The sequence below is a fragment of the Rhipicephalus sanguineus genome, chromosome 5, assembly GCF_013339695.2.
Source record: "Rhipicephalus sanguineus isolate Rsan-2018 chromosome 5, BIME_Rsan_1.4, whole genome shotgun sequence".
NCBI lineage: Eukaryota > Metazoa > Arthropoda > Arachnida > Ixodida > Ixodidae > Rhipicephalus > Rhipicephalus sanguineus.
The window spans coordinates 134,919,631-134,939,685 of NC_051180.1; the positions used below are offsets into that span (position 1 = coordinate 134,919,631).

General features: G+C 48.6%; 1 pseudogene; it reads right to left on the reverse strand.

Annotated features, from left to right (window-relative positions):
* LOC119394265 (roundabout homolog 1-like) overlaps positions 1-17,248 on the reverse strand; it is a 59,159-nt pseudogene extending 41,911 nt beyond the window's left edge.
* Positions 17,249-20,055: the final 2,807 nt, after the last annotated feature.

A 20,055-nucleotide genomic window follows, 5' to 3' on the forward strand; every position in this document is an offset into this window, starting at 1 on the left:
TCGTTTTTCGAAAGCCGCCTGCTTGCGCGTTTCAGAATTCAGTGGTTAAACGATAAGTAAGGACCGCTCTGGTGTTTTCTTCAGAATTCGAGATAAAGTGCCGCTCAAACGCTCTTTGCAGCAACCGTACACCCGTAACCATCCCTCTTCAGCTGTTCCCTCCAATGCGCGCAGTTTCGGCGCTCGCCATGGCGATGACATCACCGGGGGCCAAATGAAAGCTGCACAAACAACAGCAGAAGAGACGGCGCCACCGTGGCAGGTGTTCGATTCCACGGTAGCCGACGTTCCCATGAACGGCGGCACCGGTGAAGAGGTCGGTTGAGGAGCCCCGTCCATTTATATATGTGTCTCGCCTCGTATATACACAGTCCGGCATGTTTGCTGCGCGTTTCGTATAGAATAGGGGGACGGTGGCAATGACATTAGGTGGACTCTATCTGGATTTGCGTGCAGCGGCAAGGCAACTCTGTGACTCATATGCCCCACTACTGGATCGAAAGTCTGCGTCGAGAAGGACAAATTACATTTAATCACGCCAAGATGAAGCGCCAGCGACATTAGACAAGTACTGCGTGGCGCCTTCGCGGCTGGCTTTGTTTGATAGTAATTTTGCTAGCAGGATCGATACGATTTTCACAACATGACAGCGTTTGCAAAGAACATTTACGCAGTTTGTGCATCTTTTCTGGGAAATTCAGATATTGTGCTCATTCATTGGCCAGCTCCTTCGATGGGTACTAATTGAAAAAAAAAATCTACCGGTTTGTTTCTTCTGTGTATTAGATGACGTTCATAGTTTTACCTATTGCGGCACCTTTCGTTTGTTTCCTTGATATGAAACTCCACACCGAGAATCAGTTACAGCGTTCTCTGCGAGAGCGCGTTGCCCATAAAAAATTACGCATAAAAAAAAAACTACGACTACAGTTTTCAAATTGCCTCAACTAGCGGCAAATTTACGTAGCGTAGCCCAAGTAATTCGCATGTAGGCGTAGGGTTCACAAGAATAACAATACGCGTAGAAGTACTAGCAACAAAAGTCTTGAAATATCTCTTGTTCACTATGACAAGAAAAAGCGTAGATTGAAGACGATCCAAAGGCACTTCATTAGTCCGTAATGATAAACGGCTTCAAGCATTTATTCTTTCTCTCATACTATCAATGGGTAAAGCTTTCGCTTGGAATTACAGACTGTCGAAATATTAGGACTCGGTAAAGCAGCGTTCGTAACAAAGCCAGAATGTCAGTATCGACGTAAAAGACCACAGGTCGATAAAACCTGTAGCCCTTTTAGGGCCCTCTATACGATTTCACCTGACACTCACTACGTAGCACCTGTAACCCAGTCCACCTCGATGGTACAGTGGTTACGGTGTTCGGCTGCTGACCCGAAGGTCGCGGGTTTGATCCCGACCGTGGCGGTCGCATTTCGATCGAGGCGAAATGCCGGAGGCCTGTGTACTGTGCGATGTCAGCGCACTTTAAACAACACTAGATCGTCGAAGTTTCCGGAGCTCTCTACTACGGTGTGCCTAATAATCATATCGTGGTTTTTTCATCACAAACCCCGATATTATCATTACCTGTAACCCTCCCGCGCCCCTGCCTCCGAGCTCTTTTTTTTTTTTTCTGAAGGTACCATTGAGTCAGCCCACTCAAATAAATTTTATTCATCTTGATCATCGAAAGTGAGGTCATTTTAGGTGTCTGTCTGCTCGCTCTGTCTGACCTTTTCATCTTTCTCTGGGAGCATGGACAAAATACTTCATAAAATGCCTACGCATACATGGAACGATGAATTCCTCTTGCTCTAGCCATTTTCGGCGATTTTTTCGTTGTTTCTTTGGCCCGCTTGAAATAACGTCATATTCCCGCCGGAAGAAGCAAACACTATTCGGACAGCAAAGGACGGCGTCGTCAAGAGCAACTCGAGGGTATCGATCCTCTTAACCGTGCTCACGACTCCTCGCCTATTTCCTGTGCCCCATTAAAGGCAGAAGAACGAGGCTGTTATAGAGAGAGAGAGAAAGCTATGGCGTCAACCGAAAAGAAGATAACCCTCCTGTCTAAAAAAATGAGACGATGCAGTACGGACTGCGGAAGGTACGATCATTTCGGTGACGCTAAAGTAAAGCAATGAAAAAAAAAATGAGAGGCGGCGGCGAAGAAAACAAAAAAAAAAGGAGTGGTGATGAAGGGGAAGCAAAATTCCAGGGAGCTAGACAATGCAGATCACGTATTGTGTCCCCGACTTCCCCTGAATCCTCTTCTCTCCTCCTCTTCCACCTCTCTCTCTCTCTGCCGGGGGTGGTGGGGCACACACTGGCAAGCAAGCAGGTATTTGAGCAGGCAAATGCGGGAACGGTTTCGGGAGAGAGACTGGCTCAGGAGCGTTTCACCCGTGGGCGACGTGCCTGGCTCTGTCACAGATTTTTATAGCCGCACCGTGACGCCACTGCGGCGCTACTGGTGCCCGCCACTCGCTGTGGGCTTTGCTTTGCGAGAGACTCAACAGCCGCGGCGCCAGGATTGGGGCACCCAAACGAATAAGGACAGAAGCATTGCTGCAAGGAGCTCGTTGTTGTTGCTCATGTTGCAACTGTTGTCGCCGTGTTCTTGTTGTTGTTGTGGCTGTTGCATGTGCAAATTGCTGTATTGTTTGTTGTAAGTGCTTTCCGTATGTTATTGTGATATTCTAGGCGCATTGCATAAGGAAAACAATCGTTATTATTGGCGCCGCTGTAATCTTTGTTACGCACGTGCATAAAATTTTCAGTGTTTTGTGAACAAAAATGCACCCCCTGCCCCCCTATGTAATGTCCGATGGGCCTTCGGGGCAAATAAAAGAAAAACAAGAGATGAAGTATAATGCCCAGTGCCCGTCGACTCTGGAGTGGTTACTGTGAATGCTTGCCTGTGACGGTGACAGTAGCCGCGCTTCAGCCCGTTCCCATGTATTTCTCATTTATTTTCCAAATGTGACCATTCCTTCTGCTTTTTGAAGTAATGAACTGAATCGTTTGTTAGATAGCCCGATGCGACAGATACCAAGGCCGGCAGCCGTGCAGATACCTTATGGGCTGTATTATTGGCAAGACAAAAGATGCGCGTAAACAACTGATGATTTTCAACACGCGTGCATACAGTGCCTGACCAGGTGTAACGAGAGAGCAAAAGAGGGAATGAACGAAAAGGCATCGGTAACGGGAATCCGGCTGACGCAGCTCCGTTGCTCCTTTTCCCCGCGACGGGCACCTCCTATGTAATTACGGGCCCACCGACGGGTTTTGCTTTCTGGAAGGCTGGCTTCTCCGCCGAAAGCCGGAGCGATCGGTAGAGAGCGCGTTTTCAGGGGGCCCAACTCTCACCAGTCTAGCCACCGCGCGGCATGCTAGCAACGGGAAGGAGGGCGGAAGCGCCCGTCTGCCGCCCTTCATATTTCTCCCGCCCTCTCCGCCTCCTTCTTGACTTGGTCGGTTGCCGAAGATCGCGGTGTGGCCGAGATCGATAGCGTCTAGCTGCAAAGCCGACGGCGGAGTCGGGGGGCTTCCCGCCCTTCGGTTGCCGCCGGTCGCCTCAATGCACGCGCTGCGCTATATAGCTCGATACACACGCTTCAAATCGACTTCGATTCTGTTTCTTTTCTATTTTTTTTCCTCTAGCGAGAAGCGATGGCTTCTTGTTTCCTCCCCGCCGACTCGTTGTTGTATACGAGCCGCTTCATTTGTTGTCGATTACGGTCGCACTGTGCGGCGCTCCTTGCTCAGCATTGGCAGCAGCAGCACGTCGCATGCGGAGAACCCCTGGGGGTCCACGCCCGTGAAAGTGAGACGACTGCACCAAGTCGTTCTGTCTCTCTCTCTCTCTCTAGCCTTCGTATCAAGCACGCTTCTTTCTTTTTACTGCTCCCTCCACCACGCAAAAAACTTTGGACAACAGCAGCGCCACTGCAGGGCCCTACAGACTCAGCCACGTGATCTGGCGTAACGAACACGAAGATCGAAAGAAATGCCCCATCGGCGGTGCCTCGAACTTCAATTGCAATTAAAGGCGCGTGGATAAGTGACGTGCCAAGAGGAACCATGCCACGCCCAGGCTGCACTCTATAGTGCTCGCTTCGTCACGCAAGAGCGTGTTCGAATGGGCAGCGCGTGTAATACGTGTACGGCCGGAGCCTACACCAACCGCTACGATGCGGCGTGCCTGTTGCGAGAAATAAGGGCCGGCGGCCGTTGGAAAAACTGTTAAATTTGGAACGCCCTACGTCACAAAGCTATCGCATGACTAGAGAACATGCCACGCTGTGTAACGTAGCGTTTTGGGCACGTTGGTGTGACATGACCAAAACCACGCCATGCTATGCTGTTTGAGGCGTGTGGTGATATTCATGGGCACTCTTTCCTTTCGACCTGAGCCCACCAAGGACACATATTAGGGGGGGTGGGGGGGCACTGGAGCCTGTATGCCTACACCAAGTGCTAATTGTGGAGGAAGACACGTAACTGTTCAGCCAGTTTGCACGAATTGGGCATGGCGTATAGTCTACAGACGGAAGTTTCAACAAAAGGCCGGTGACATAAGAACGAGAGTGCCACCAGCTGGTGTCAGAGAGAATAACAGCGACGTAATAAGCAAGGGATGAATTACATGAAATACAGTCACGAGACCAAGTAATTCCAAAAAATAAAGTACAATGGGAAACAAAAAAAAAGGGGGGGGGGGTGTTGCATGTTTACTGACTATAGCGTCTTGTTTCGTGAATAAAGTGTGTACTATTCCTCCATTTGCTGTAACGTATCGCTCCCCAACAACCATCCACAGAGGCGCCATCGCGTATTAAACTTCACTGCAGTATAAAATAACATGGCCAAATAAAGAAATCTGGTTACTAATGGGAACGTTAGAAAGGGCAGGCGAGAAGCTGGGCGGCAGCGTATATACGCACGTTTTTTGCCTGGTACAACACAACAAAAAATGTACACTGTACACCTCATTCTGCTCTCCAATTTTTGCCAAGCTTTTAATTTTCCCTTTGCGTCAGCAAATATTCACTCGGAGTGGAACGGCAGCCTGAATAGAAAGCAAGAAAGAAGCAAAACGCGCAAAAAGCCGGCTTTTAAAAGCTTTGGTGCAGCGCAGCGTAGAAGAACTAAAACACAACGGTGGCGTAGAAGAACTGAACACGCGAGGTTTATTGCCAGCGCATTTTTCTCCCTGTGTGTGCACGCGACGCCAGCGCCAGCACAACATTTCGCCGCTCCCAACCTCTTCACATATAGTCGGGTAAGCTTCACAATGACATTACATAGTTATCGCGCATTTTAACAAGCACAAGCCAACGTTGCTAGACAACAAAGCGAGATTACAATTCAAATTCGTTTTGTATCGTATGATTACTGCGATTACAAATCCCACGTTTTCCTGGTTACAGAGCCGCATATGAGGACTGGAATACAGAATACACAGACTCGTATTGCTTAAGCAGCGCGAGCACGAGCGAGCGCACTTATCACTGTTACTTGCGAACGACAGCACAATAGGCAGTTTTAGAATAGGGTACGCAAGGGTAGCGTTCGTTTCGTACTTACGCTATTTTCGTAAATTGACGTGGATACCCAAGAGGATAATGTATGACGCTTGCGCAGTGGCGACAAACGCTAACGCAAGGCTTTGCGTACCCTATTCTAAAACTCTCTAATGTCACTATACGTTGTTAAGCTGCATCGCCGTTACTTGACACAACCAGCACTGACAAACAACGCGTGTTGTTCTGCTGCATCGTTTCACACTCCATTTGACTGCCAACCGCTCGTACATTTGATACATCTGCTAGTTTCGGGTACGGAATGAGCGACGAAAGTGAACCACCTCACAATACGATAAGTACTCGCAGGTCTATCACGTCGTCACAAAGCCTGTGGAGGTTTATCCGTCATGTTTCTTCGTTTTCTTTTGTTTCACTGACGTCCGAGTTTAAATTTCGGGCAAAAAAAGAAAAACGAGCAGTAAATTACATACAATAGGACGTTGCACGCACTCTCCGTACGCTGCTCGCATACAAGCACATTCGCTCTCGCTTCACGGCCTGTAACGACAGGCAGTAGTTCGTGCGACGCGGCTGCGTGCTCTGTTGCGCACCAGTTCTCACATCTTGCGCAGCAGGTGCACGATTTCAGGAAATTAATCAGCAAGCGTCGATTCAGACACTAGTTGATCGATCACGAATAAACTGGTTCCAGCGCCCATCTCATTCGTTTTAGCGTGGGATACATATCTGAGCGCAGCATACTGGCATGTATATTGGAGATGAAAGCCCAGATTACGTGTACAGCTGGGTGGGCGGTGGCTGTCCGCTGCGTTTCACTTTTGATACTTTGGTGTATCATCGACTCGTTGATATGAGGTCGTTTATGAATGCCACCTTAACGTCTGAAATTATTTCGAACCAGGTTATGGTCTCTAGACGTTGACGATTATAACAAGGGCTCGGGAAGTTACATTTGTGACTCCAAGTTGGTTACTGCAGGTTTGTTACTTGAGATATAAAAGTTTAAGATGGCTGGTAAGCAGAGAATCTAAACCAGTGCTTGCCTCAGGAGCGGAGCTTCACCTGTTTCCTGCGGGAGGATGTGCGGCACCCAATAACCACGAAAAGAAACATTGACGTCCGGAAAAAGGCCAATTTTTTCTAATATATCAAGCAAAATTCAGTTCAAGAAATAAATGGCGCCAGCAAATGTGCCAGAAACTTGATTTCCTAGAACACATAGTTGGACACATGTTCAATCAACAGGACTTCGCTCTATTCGTTGTATAGTTTCGTGCACATTCAGTATTCAGGTTATTAAAAACGAGAGCTGGTGCAAATACTGCAACGCAATTTAGTTAAACTGCAACGCCTCTCGTGACATCAATATTTCATGAAAAACACAACAGCAAGGATCTGAAACCCACACTGACCATACTATTATTTTTTTTTAAATTCCTGGTCATACTAAAGGAAAGTCGACAACACCGCTAACGCTCACGAATGGAATTAAACATCCGCTGGGTAGTCAGTTCTAAGAGAGATGAAATACTAGAGATAGATTATGAATGATACCGTAATGCATTCGAAAACATGAAAATGGCAAGACACGCTAAAGCTCGGTGGATGGCAATAATCACTATGAAAACTCGGGCACTCAATTTCTCATCGGATGGCGGCCGTATCACTAAGAGCTCCTATTAACCGCTGACACGGTAAAGCCCATGCTTGCGAGCCGGCTGCGCTCTCCCGGTCTCGTACACTGCGCCGCGGCGCCTAGGGAACTTCCTGGCCCTGCCCAGTACCTGTTCTCGCCGACCATCTGCCGGCCATACATACAGGGCGTATCTCGGGTAGTAATAGCGACAGCCCGAAAAGCCAAGAAAGTTTCCATAGCCCAGCCGTCCTCGGCACTGCGAAGATTCGGCTCCCATATAAATCCCCACAAGGGGGAGGATCCGCAGTTGCGGCGGCGCCTCTCTCGATCCGGCTCTTTGCGTGCCGGGGAGCGATTGATCCCGCGGCGTATAAAGCGGCTAGGGTGAAGACAGGCCACGACTACCGATGCGCGAACGCGGTGGTATAAGGTCTTCAGCGCGTACGAACACGCGCACTCAGGCGGGCAGTCGGGCTCAATCGGCACGAAGCTCTCGGATATCGATTTGAAAAGAGTCGGGTTCGTATAGGCAGCACCGTGAAAACCACACGTTGGCGCGAGCCCTCTCGGTGATCTGTGAACGGAGATTACTGCCTTGGACGCACTTTCAGGTTCCGCGTGCATGCCTTCTGTGATCTAGTGGCGTAGGAAGCAGTCGGCTAGACCAGGGATCAGTTCCTAGAAGCTTAAGACTAGCAGGAGGAGAAAGAAGGGGATGGTGATGCTAGGCGTGGCTGACCGGTTACCCGCGGGTTATATTCCGCGGACTTAGCCAAAGACTTCCAGGGTCCTTTATCATCGAGTTTGGCAGTATACCAGTATCAGATGTAGCGTGCTTCGAATTGCAATGTGATCGCTGTGATCACGTGTTTATAATGGAAAGAAGGAGGGCAACCTTGAATGCATACCCTTTCCTGCGCGCAGATCGGCAACCATGAGACGCCTTTTCATTGCGTTTCATTTTAAAGCATTGCTTTGCAGTAATTACGGGCTGCGTTTTGGGCGATGGGTATCCGAACACCTAATGAACTGCATGTTGTTGTTTTGTGCGACTGACAATAATAGGCTGAACTCCGCACTTCTGTTTCGAAGGGGAAAAGAAAAAAGGTTAGATGTCTAAGAAATAAAATAAAATAAATCAGTGTCACCCTTTCTTGGAATAACATAATTTAGACGCAAACATGTCTGTTATACCAACTTAAGCGGTCACTCTTACAATAAGCATGCGCGCGTGGACACTTCAAAACGAATGCGGAAAACCATTCGTCACGTGGCTTTCATGCCCTCTCGTCAGGCTATGAAGTGTCGACCATGCACAGATGTTGCTTTTCCTGACGAGGTGCAGATCCTGAAGGTGCGACAACTTTCGGTCATCGACCGAAATACTGCTCAATGCTTGCGCCATCTTGGTAGCTCCATCGGACACCCACGTAAGGCCGTGAGAAAATATACAGGCCGACAACTCCGCTAATAAGTGCAGAGCTGCAAGCGTTCCTCCTATATGCTAATGACCATCCCTCTTTGGCTGGCGCGTAAAGAGCATAGTGCCTATAGATTCCTCACAGCTGGCTAAATGCGTCGTGCTCAAAAATAGCAAAAATTTGCCCCCTTATAAACGCCTTTAAGAGTAGGCATGCGGCACACACGCCCCATCGCAGAAACGACAGCGTTTTGGGTCGCTATATAATTCTCAAACAGCAGGAAGAAGCCGCTCGCCGCTCTCCACGCGGCCAAGATGTATACTTAGCTTTGCGGATCGCCCGCGGGCTGCAGTCGCCGGCGAAAGACGCGAGCGCTAATTAAACGAGACTCGATGCTCTTGGCAGCGCCCTCTTGCCTCAAGAGATATGGAGGGATGGCTGCGGTGCGGCTCGAACGCGAGGGTGGAAGGATATCAGTGCTGGGCGGTGGTGTGTGTGTTCGCATAGGCGCATGCGTGCCGCACGTGAAACGCGGCTCGCATTCTAAGCGCGCGGCGCGGGCTCAACGCCCGCGTGGCTGACCACGTATGATGAATCTCCTCCGTTATGGCGAACGCCGTGTTTGTTTGCGTACGCGCGCCCGGAGAAGACGAGTGCACGCGCGAGGCTTTTGCACCCATCGGAGCGGCATGGCGCGGCACCCGCCGTGTACGTATACACGGAAAAGAAGAGCGAAACATCTGGGAGACTCGGGGGCCCGAGATCAGCCGCACGCGGGCAGAGACACGCCTTTTCTGATGAGCGTGATAGCCATTTGATGTATGTTCGTGTGCACGCCCGGAGGCGTTGTCGCTGGACAGAGTCGGTGGTACGCTGCGCGGAGTGAGTACCGCTTTCCTCGTACAAACACGCGGCCACAGCAACAACACTGCTTCCCGTTCTGCACGCCTTCTTCCTAACGCGGTTGCTCGCTCAGTGAGGGAAGAGAAAAAAAAAATGAAGAAGAAATTGGAGCAGCAGCTGCTCTGCAACCTAAGCGCACGGCCGCGACCTTTCTATACGATCGCAATTTCCTGTGCCATTCAGGAGGAGGCCAGATTCGGTGCGTGGGCTCGCGCGTTGTGGTAGTATACGTGGGCCAAATTGGCGTGGCCGCGCAGAGCTGCGTGGTCGAGTGCCGAGGTCCGCACTCCGCCCCGAGAACGAGCCCACCGCCGCCGACACGCGGGCGGAGTTTCGAGCGCCGCGTTATGTGTGTTTTTGTGTGCGTGTGCTCGTGGACACCGTGCCCTACGTGTGTGGAAAGCATAACGATAGTTCTTCCTCTGGTTGCAGCCGACCCTGCGGGCTGCAGCCTTCGCGAGAACAGACGTTGCTTCGTTCCACGGAATAAAGGAAGAAAAAGTGGAGATAGAAGAGACAAAACAAAGAGAGGTGATCTCCCTTCCAATGTGCGCCCTGTCGGGGCTGTTCTCCGCGTGAAGCAAGTGGGCCGACGTTTTTTGGGAGCGCCAATTAGACGCAATTAATTGCCGTCCCCCGGAGACCACCTCCGGCATCGGCCCTCTCGATGGGGCGCGCATTCTTCTATGTTCCCATGGAGCCCACGTGCGTGTTTGTGCGAGTGTTTTTGTTCGGTCGCTCTACGATCACCCGGAGAAATACAAAAGAAATGAAACAGAAACGCAGGTTTGTCCTCATCTTCCATTCCTTGCACCACTGGCTTTTTTTAGTCTACCGAAATCCGCGCGGCAGTATATATATAGTTGCCACTAAACCATGTGGTGAATACGTACTGTCTATGGAAACTGACAGCGATGTTTCCTTTTTCGTCAAATGAGACGCGCTCTCCTTGATCTGTGTTCGACGTACTGTGCGTTCCATACTCCTCCTCACGTTTTCGCTCTACATCTATATAACAGCTTCACGGCGCAATGTCCAATGTGCCGCAATGCCAAAGTGAGCTGGATAAGTAGCGTTTTAGGGAGGCGCGCCTCAAAGAATAGGCACCTGCCTCTCAGCTCAGCCTAATACCAAGCTAACTCGTACTCCTTTAATACTGTTCGCCAATAACGTATTAACAGCTAAGCGACCCCGTTGCCAGAAAACCGTATACCTAAAAAGCAGAGACGACAAACAACACAGGCATAAAATCGACCATCCCATGATGTCCCTTAAAGTACTATTACCACCCACTTATAATCACGCTCATTAAATCGGACACTATAGGCTTGCCGGATTCCTCAGAGCGTATAGACTAACGCTTTCAGAGTCTCATCGTTTTACAATTCCAGTGAAAGATAGTCAGAATGGTTCCCCGGCTGGCGACGCTTGCGGCTTTTCTTACGTGTCCCAAGGCGATGAACGACAAATTGTTCGTGAAAGCTATAGTAGTAAAAGCTAATTCCTCTTACAGAAACTACTTCTGTCAATGTCATTTTGCAAAATTATTCGCCCCCTGCGAGTATTTCCATCACGGAGAAAGCTCTAACGTTCGCTGAATTCAAAGCCGCGGTTGACGCCGCGTGAAGAATATCAGGGACAGTCCAGAGAGCACGAGGCAACTCTTAAATTCCTGTTAGAGGCACTTTCATGCCACCGTCTACTTACAGACACCAGTGCTCGTTGCTGATTTCTTTAGCACGAAATAGGCCACGAGGAAAGTGCCACGCTGGTACGATGACACGCGCGCGCAATGAATGCCGTCGTTCAGGCGGTAAATCTCAGGAAGGTAAGAGAGGACGTGCCCACCGTCCTGGTCCAAGCACTTTCATACGCCATCTCAGAGCACACACGCACGCACGTAATGTAAAAAGCAGCCGAAGCCCGTTTAAGAAAATCCCGAAAATACCGCTTTGTTCGCCGTAAAGCTGGCGGAATCCGGACATTTTCCTTCGAGAATCCGGCGAGGCTGTTCACCCTTAGCTCGCGTGTCTCGACGCGTAAGCCTATTAATATCGTTTTAGCGCCCCACTCCGTTAGAGAACGATAGAAGTGCGTAAGTGTGGAGGCACAGAAGAAGAAGAGGAAGAGAAGAACAAAGGCATACGCAGAAACCTGTCCCTTTCATTTTCTCAAGCACTAAAGTGCCGCGCAGTGAGCGAGATTTTCTTTTATTATTATTTTATTATTTTTGGTCTCATTTCCTCTTACTCCTCCAAGCGTTCCTCTAATGCCGTAAATCTTAGGCGGTCGCCACGACGCCCTCGGGGCCATAGGCACGCGATCCAGCGCGCCGTTGAAAGGTTGAGCTGCGGTTCCTTCTTCTCTTGGCTTTCCAAGAGCCACCGTCGTTTTTTTTTTTTTTTTTTTTTTTTGAAATGAGCTAGACATTTCACTCCGCCGGTGACGACGCCTAATCTGTGCACTCTTCTGCTGTCGTATACTCTCTCTCTCATCAGCGTGTTACTACCGTTTACCGTTCACTCAGCATACCTCGTTCTCTGAGTCGCTCCCCACGTCATTGTTCTCTCTTTTGAAATTCCTCCCATTTAATTAAAGAAGGCCGATATCCCCTTCTTGCTTCCTCTATCCTCATGCCCAGTACATCTCGGAAATGGCCCCGACCCGATACGGCCTCTCGCCCTTCAGCATTCCGTGCAACTCAGCGGAGCTTCGCGAAATATCTCGTGCTCGCGAAATATGCGACGGAATATAGAGCTCTGTCTGATTTCGGTACTGCTCAGTACAAAGTGCACCGCGATATGATCAATTTCATATGATATTGCTGGCTAAACAGATGTTGTTATATTTGTTCGAAGTATTTGCGTAAGGGATCGTATGACAGAACATCAAGTCAACGTCATTTGTAATGGAGGTACTGCAACAATACATTCCGAGTTTGTTGTCCATTAAAAAACAAGTGTCCACCTTTACACATTCACTCAAGACCTCGATGAATGTCTCGTGTCCAATACCGGTAGATGCCACAATATATAACCCATCCACATTGATACGTACGGTATTGGCTGGAACACTATGCGACGCTCTCGCGCTGGCTTCGCTGAAGATGTCCTTCGTCCTTCCTCGTGACATTACTGGTTCCAGGTAATAAATTGTTGCTTTCAGGTTTCCGCCACCATTACGCGTAGAAGGAGAAAAGGTGGAGCCCGCGCGTTTCACGCAAACAGCCTTTTTTTTTTTTTCCACCCAAACACGTACATATCAGCACGGAAGGACCCTACACTCCTACAGTAAAACTGCAGCAGCTGATAAGACTTCGCTTAGTGCGCAACCAGGTGGACACTTAACGCGCGTTCTAGCGTCCCTGGTTACCAATTCCCAGATCCAAGAGGTAGCAGGTGTAGTATATAAACTACGCCATCCCGCAAGAGCTCCGGGTAGCAGGAAAGATTACGATACTTGTCGGGTAATTATAGTGCCCGGTCTCTAGTCAAAGCCAGCTGATAAGACGCGATAGCGGTGCTTGTGTCATCGGTATAATCGCCAGAAGTGAATATTCTCCACACAAAATAAACACGAGAGGTACGAGGAAAACGAGCGAGAACTCTTCAATGGAGAAATAAACACGAGAATGGGCGGCCCCACTATCATAACGTATGCGACGCGCGAAGCAATCGGCTAAATTCCGGCAGATATACGCGAGCCCGCGAGATGCGGGCCCGTTTCCATTCCCTCGGTCCTTGCACCGTCCCGCGCGTGTACGCAGATGGCGGACACGCTAATGTTCTTCGCTGCTGCTCACTGATTGGCCTCATATTTCACGCGGAGCTGCGGTGGCAAAGAAAAGAGAGCGAAAGAAGCAGCCAAGTGAAAACACGCAAAATCCTCTGCGGCAACAATATTTGAGCTCGGTCGCCGCATAAATTACGCAGCAATGCGCACCCTGGCTCGGCCGTGATGGCGGCCGCTCACTGCGCAATAGACGTCGGCTCTGTGCACGGGCGTCGATCATGCGGTCGTGTGTTCCTGTAATTATTTTTTGCTGTAGTAGTAGTAGTAGTGGTAGTAGTAGTAGTAGTAGTAGTAGTAGTAGTAGTAGTAGTAGTAGTAGTAGTAGTAGTCACGAAGGTCACATCAGCAAAGGGGGCAGCAATATCCAACCCACTACTCAGTTTCCTGGAGCAGTATCCAGCCTACAACTCGCAGAAAGTATATTACATTCAAGCTGTCTTATTCTACCCTGTGCCTTCGTCGTAGCAGTAGAAGTAGTAGGCGTGTCACGCAGATCACGTGACCAGAGGGTGGAGTAAAGAACTCAATAAAACGAAATGATTGTGACGGTGCTTACGTAAGGCGGCCGATTCGAACAGTGGATTGAGAGGAGTGCTGTTGCACCTGAAGTGGCAGAAGGCAGACTGAGGGTGAAAGGAAAACACTTAGCAGAAAGAGAGAAGAGTCTAGGGTAAACCACACCGACCAGAGCCGTCGACTGGAACTAAAGACCTTATTCAGCTTAAATAAATACACATCTATGAAATGACAGAAGTAACTGGGCAAAACGAAAAAGAGACTTGAAGGGACCGAATGAAAGGGGCAACAGCTTCGCTGCCCGACAGCTTTCATGGCGTGAAATTGGCTAGAATTTTGTTTTGGCTTGATATATATATATATATATATATATATATATATATATATATATATATATATAAACTTGCATAGTGTCCTATATATATATGTAGGACACTATGCAAGTTTCGCGCGTCTATAATTTCGGCTCCGTATTTGTTGTTTAGCCCCTATATTGGTGGTTCATGATGCAAAATAGGCACAAGGCTACCGGCAAATATTTCCACTGTGGCACCTTAATTATTGAATATTAACCACTGCTTTCAGTTCGATTAGTATCTTGACCTCTATGCAACACGGGGGGCGAGAGAGAGAGAGAGAGAGTAAACCTTTGTTAAGAGTCCAGTGCAGACGCTGAGGTGGACATTGCGCAGACATATCATGAACGCAACGACAGAAACTGCGGATCGCAGTCTGGGCCATTTCTTCTTTGAGTACACTGAAGTAACATGGCATACAGAGCCAAAGAACAAGATGATATCTAGTGCGTTAATTAGACATTCTAAATACAAACGGATTCGAGCCATACGGCTCTTATCACTAACATTGAAAAGGTTAGTGATAAGAGCCGAGGGCAACTTTCTTGAAACTATTGCTTCCAAACATGCATCAAACAGTTACAAGGTCGATTTCAACGAATCACGGCGGCTTCGTATTGTATTAACCACTACATATTCGCCTATCTCCCCCAGAAATGTGACCTGTGTCCAGCACATACCACACCGCAGTTTTAGCACCCGTTTTTGTTAGCGCGGAACACAAGTCTGTCAGATTGCGACCATTTTTATCGCGTCTTCGTCCTTCACCGCACCATTCGAAACACCACCTCATATTCAAATGAGAGAATAGCACATTCCTCTCTTGATGGCCTCGCCTGCCTTAGTGCTCAGTTAGTAAAACCGATATCGCGCGAGGTATGCGTACTCCTATCTCGATTCGCAATTCCGCCTCACTTTCTGCGTTCACGTAAGCTATCCTAAACAGCCTTGGCTGCGCTGGTTGACAGTCGTTCGTCTTACTCTCTTGCGTCCGTCGACAGAGGGAAAGGAGGACAAGTATCGACAACCGCGATTTTTCTTGCGACACTCGCCTGCACGGACCTGTCTAGCTGGCTATTTTCGCGACGGCCGGTCGTCCCACGCGGCGACTTTCCGGGGCCGATGGCTCGCTGTGTCGGCGGCACAAAAGATACGCCAGGCGCCTGGCGCAGGCATTCGCGACGTTCACACGACGCGAATCGCTCCTTTTTTTTTACCACAACCAGCCGTTCTATATCTGTACGCTCGCGTATTCATGTCCCCACAGCCATATGTACGCAGGTCAAGCTCTCGTCGAGGCAAGGATGCCGAACGAGATTAGGGCAGTGGTCGCTCTCTCCAGGAGTGGGCGTGTAGCGATGAGCGGCTGCAAAGGCAGCAAGCAGCAGGACACAGCCAGTCAGGCAGGTCGTCACCGGCGGCGTCGTAAAAAGCGATCGGAACGAGCGCGTACGACACGAGAAGGGCGTCCGAGTTCAAAGCCGCTTTTACGCCCGCCAGCTTATCGGTGCCCAATAATGGCACCGCCGGCCAGGCGCTTCGCGGGCTCTGTTCTCTTTTCCTTTATTGCCGCTACCGGCCCTGACCAAGAAGGGAATCCCGTTCGCACGAAAAAGCAACGCGGACTTTTTAACGCCGATTATACGCGCGATCTCGTCGCGACCACGCGACGCGTCGGGTGACGCCGTAAAACGCCAACCTAAGCGCTCTAGCTCCGATTGCGTATGCAAGCGTGCGTGCATACATGTATATACATGAGCGTGCGTGGGTGAGTGCACGCTCTTTCAGAGATACTGCTTTTTCTGTGTAGTTACGTAGGTTGTGTGTCGTTTCTTCTTGCACTGTCAACATCGTGAATAACCTTGGTTAGGGACCTGGAGTGGGTTTTCGCTTTCATGACATTTGACCTCACCTGTGCGAACGGTTGCTGAACTGTGCATAAATCACGCTGCTATAACGTCGCACGCACCGGCCCTCCGTGGACAAAATACGTAATCATGGTCCGTAAGAATTGTATCTCACAGCAAACCTTTGACAGACCTGAATTTTTTGTCCTAGTGTCAGGCCAGAAATGTATGTAAGTCTGCAATGCAACTTCAAGTCGCTGTTTAGATCAAACCTAGCAATATGTCGTCGATTGAGAGCACTTTCACTATGCACGCTTCCCCATAAAGTTGGGTGTTATTAGCTTACAACCCACCATTGAGGTAGGAAAGGAAAATACGCAATGTTTTCTTGAACGATATAGATCGTATAGTACGCAGCGATCTCTCGAATGTTGAGGAACGCTCAGAATATCTTTTACTCTACGAACAAAACCGAAAGTGCTATATTTCTTCCATAAGGAGACACAAGCGCAGCGCACTCCGGTTTATTTCATTCGAATGGTGCACGTTTCTATCCTTAAAAGATGTCTTGATATTCGTAAGTTGCAAGGCGTGTGCTATGCATGCAGGCCAACGAAGGGAATGCGGTCACCGGTGACGTCAGAACTGGAGCTACTTTTCTATAGCAGTACACAAACCCCTGCACCGCAATCGCAACAAAAGGCAGTCCTCTAGGAATGTCAACCGGGCAAATATGCACGCGTGTAGAAGGCTGAAATTTTGGTTCTCTTTGTGGAATGTAGCGTGATTTGAGCACAGACAGACAGAAGCGTAAACGGTAGTGCTACCTTTCTTAATGAACGTTGACCGCGCACAAATCAACCACCAATCCTTCCACTGCCTGCAAGTATACATAAGGCCGGGGGTTCACTCACCAGCGAGCTCGACGCTTGCGTTTCGGGAGCGGACCGTGCCCAGTGCGTTGGTGGCCGTGCACCAGTAGAGTCCGGTGTCCTGTTCCCGGCGACTGTGCTGCACTTGCAGGAAGAAGAGCTGTCCCTCGGGCAACACCATGCGCGTGGCTGAGTTGCGCACGGGCCTCCCGTCGTGAAACCACGCGATTCGCGGAGGAGGATCGCCGTCGGCGCCGCACCTGAGCGTCACCGGTTCGTGCTTGCGGACCACCACGTCCACCGGCTGCTCCGTGATGCGCGGCGCGCGGCCGCCGCCTCCTCCGTGACTTGAGGCTGCAGAAAACACAACAGACAGAACAGATCCGTGAGCAGGCACTCTCAATAATAAACCAACAATAAACTCGTATCGTCAAACTGAAGTCGAAAATTTCGCACAAGTTAAACCATTTATGGATTTACCCATTTTGGCATATATATGCTCATAAAGAGTATAATAATTACCGTATCACTTCCGCCGTATACCATCATTGCCTCGACGTTAATTTAATACCTTTTAATTATCCGGTAGAGATACGTTTATGATTACATTGTTCATAAATGAGCTGTTCTGTCTGAAATGAAAAAAAAAAAGCTGCGTTTAATTGTATTAAGAATTCACCAAAAATAACTAATAAGCTTTGATATTATGGTACCAGCCAGTTACATGCATGCGTCACTTTACTGCGTGTGGATGGATATAATATTTGCCCAGCACGAAAACATACCCCCCCCCCCCCCCGCTCTATGAAACATATAATTTTAGAGACCTTCTGTATGGTTTGCTGGCCATAATGACGCACTTCAAAACCCCGTTATTTGCACAAACGTGTGACTACAATTCTACTGGCAATTCGATCACATTATTTGGTCTCGCATGGATCGGGCAAATGCAGGAATAAAGACATGGCTGCACTCCGTGACAGCGTGGGTGAGAATAATGCAATGCACCCAGGAAGTGAAACTAATAACTCAAAAGATCTTGACTCGGCAGCACGGTCCTCCTGCCACGCATGCATAAAATTCAAACTGCCTTAAGAAGCTCACTCACAAAAAATCGCGCTTCCATTTCATTCACTTTCGAAATCTCTTTCTCGAGGAGCCTGCAATCGGTGCCACCGCCGCGAATTTTGAAGGCGTGTGGGGAAAGATCTATTTTTATTGAAGCGGGGCTGTCCATGCAGGAAGACAGGAACTGCCGCCTTGGCGCTTCTTGTCTGGGCACCAAGCAGGAGCTCGAGCAACCAATCAGAGACGGCGGGCACGCCACGCAGCCACGGTGTGCAATATCCGGTGGCTAGGGGACGCACTCGACTTCTCGAGTGTTCCGTATGTGCCTTGCCAGCAATATTAAAGGCAATATGATTTTGATCAAGAAGTTTGCTTCCGAAATGTGACAGCTTCGGGTCGTTTTCTTTTTCTTTTTTTTTCACCACTTGCAATATTGCGGCATTTTCGCTCGCCCGCGCAAGCCATTAAGCCCACTCGTATTCGCCTGCCTCTTCATTACACTATCTACTCGACGTATTTTATAGCCATATGCTAAGAAAGCAAAAGGAGTTGCCGAAGCTCCTGAGTGGTGAACGCACTGTATCGACACTTGACCGCTGCAGGGAAACACGTGCTCTCGCTGCCTCGATAGTGAATCATCTCCAAGGGGTCGGCAGCCGCATTATGGGATTTGAAGAATCCTTCACGATTTAATATAGTGGTGCAGCGAAAGGAAGCTAGAAATGTCATAGCTGGGAGACTGAATTAAGACTTGTTTGTTAAAGGGCGAGGAGGTTTACAGGGCGTAATTTTGGTTGACTACCCTGCTTTCTGGTCAGGTAGGATGGAGGATGGAGAGAAAGAAACCACGACGAGCGACAGAAAGAAAAAGAGGGGAGAAAACGAAAAAAAAAAGAGAGAAGACGTGTTCACTGCGCAATGGCTTATTTCACATACGCCCGCTCTGTTGGCAGCCTCATCTAGCCACTGTTGTTTCAGCGGTGCTCCGTACTATAACAGCTATTTTATTGACCCGATATGTTTCCTTTAATTAATTATTATCCCGGCTGCTATTCGTTTACTTTTACACAATTCTCGACAATCAAATGTCACAGATGGCACAATTTTAGTCATGTTGCTGAATTACTCAAGCGGACATAAGTTGCGCTAGAAATTGAAATGTCAAATCAGTTTATTTACGACATTAAGTCAGAGGACGCGCACGGAGAGTTTCAATATTTTTACAATGATAATCGCATCGACGACATATTGATTATGTAATGAATGAGTTAACCGTTCGTTAATGAAGTGTTTAAGTAACTACTTGATGGCACATACGGGAATTGACGGTTCCAGTTAACAATTAACGGTTGCGCTTAGCACTCAACACGTGTTGACTTGTAACGAATTCCTTGGAGCACACCAGTTTCATATCACGAATTCCAGAAGTTCACAGTGAAACGCATGGGCAATCCAGTTACATATGTTCGTCGATACCTTGCGGTATTTACTATGGAACTCAAGCTACCTAGGTAATCCAAGCCGCGACATCGCTTGGGGGCCTTTCCGATAACTCGTGCGGTGTATTTGCTTCCTAGAGCTGGTTTTATTATTTGCTGTGCCTGTCTTTGTTTGTTTGTTTGTTTGTTTGTTTGTTTGATGTCGGATCATTTTGCCGTGACCTGTTAGCCTAAGCGAGAATTACTGTTGGGCATATGATATGATGCAAATTAACCTCTTACACGCACGTCACACACACACACACATAAAAATAATAATAAAACTCGTGTGATACTGCTATAAAGGTACAGCCATGCTCAAAAAGTGTAATCAATACGTGAGCTGAACCGCAATCGATCAAAGGTACATAAAAATGAATGTCTACGCTTCTGCAATCCCTACTTTATTCCGATATGGCGTGAACCCACTGAGATGGGATCTCAACATTTAATGCAAGAAAAATATATATATATATATGCCAACTGAAAGCACTGTAGGCCACCCTGGCACACTAAGTAAACTAAAAGGGTATTTCAACACTGTTTTTGTTTATGCTTCACATTATAAAGCGTGGTAGCACGCTCAAGATTCATACGCGCTGATTCGGTGCACA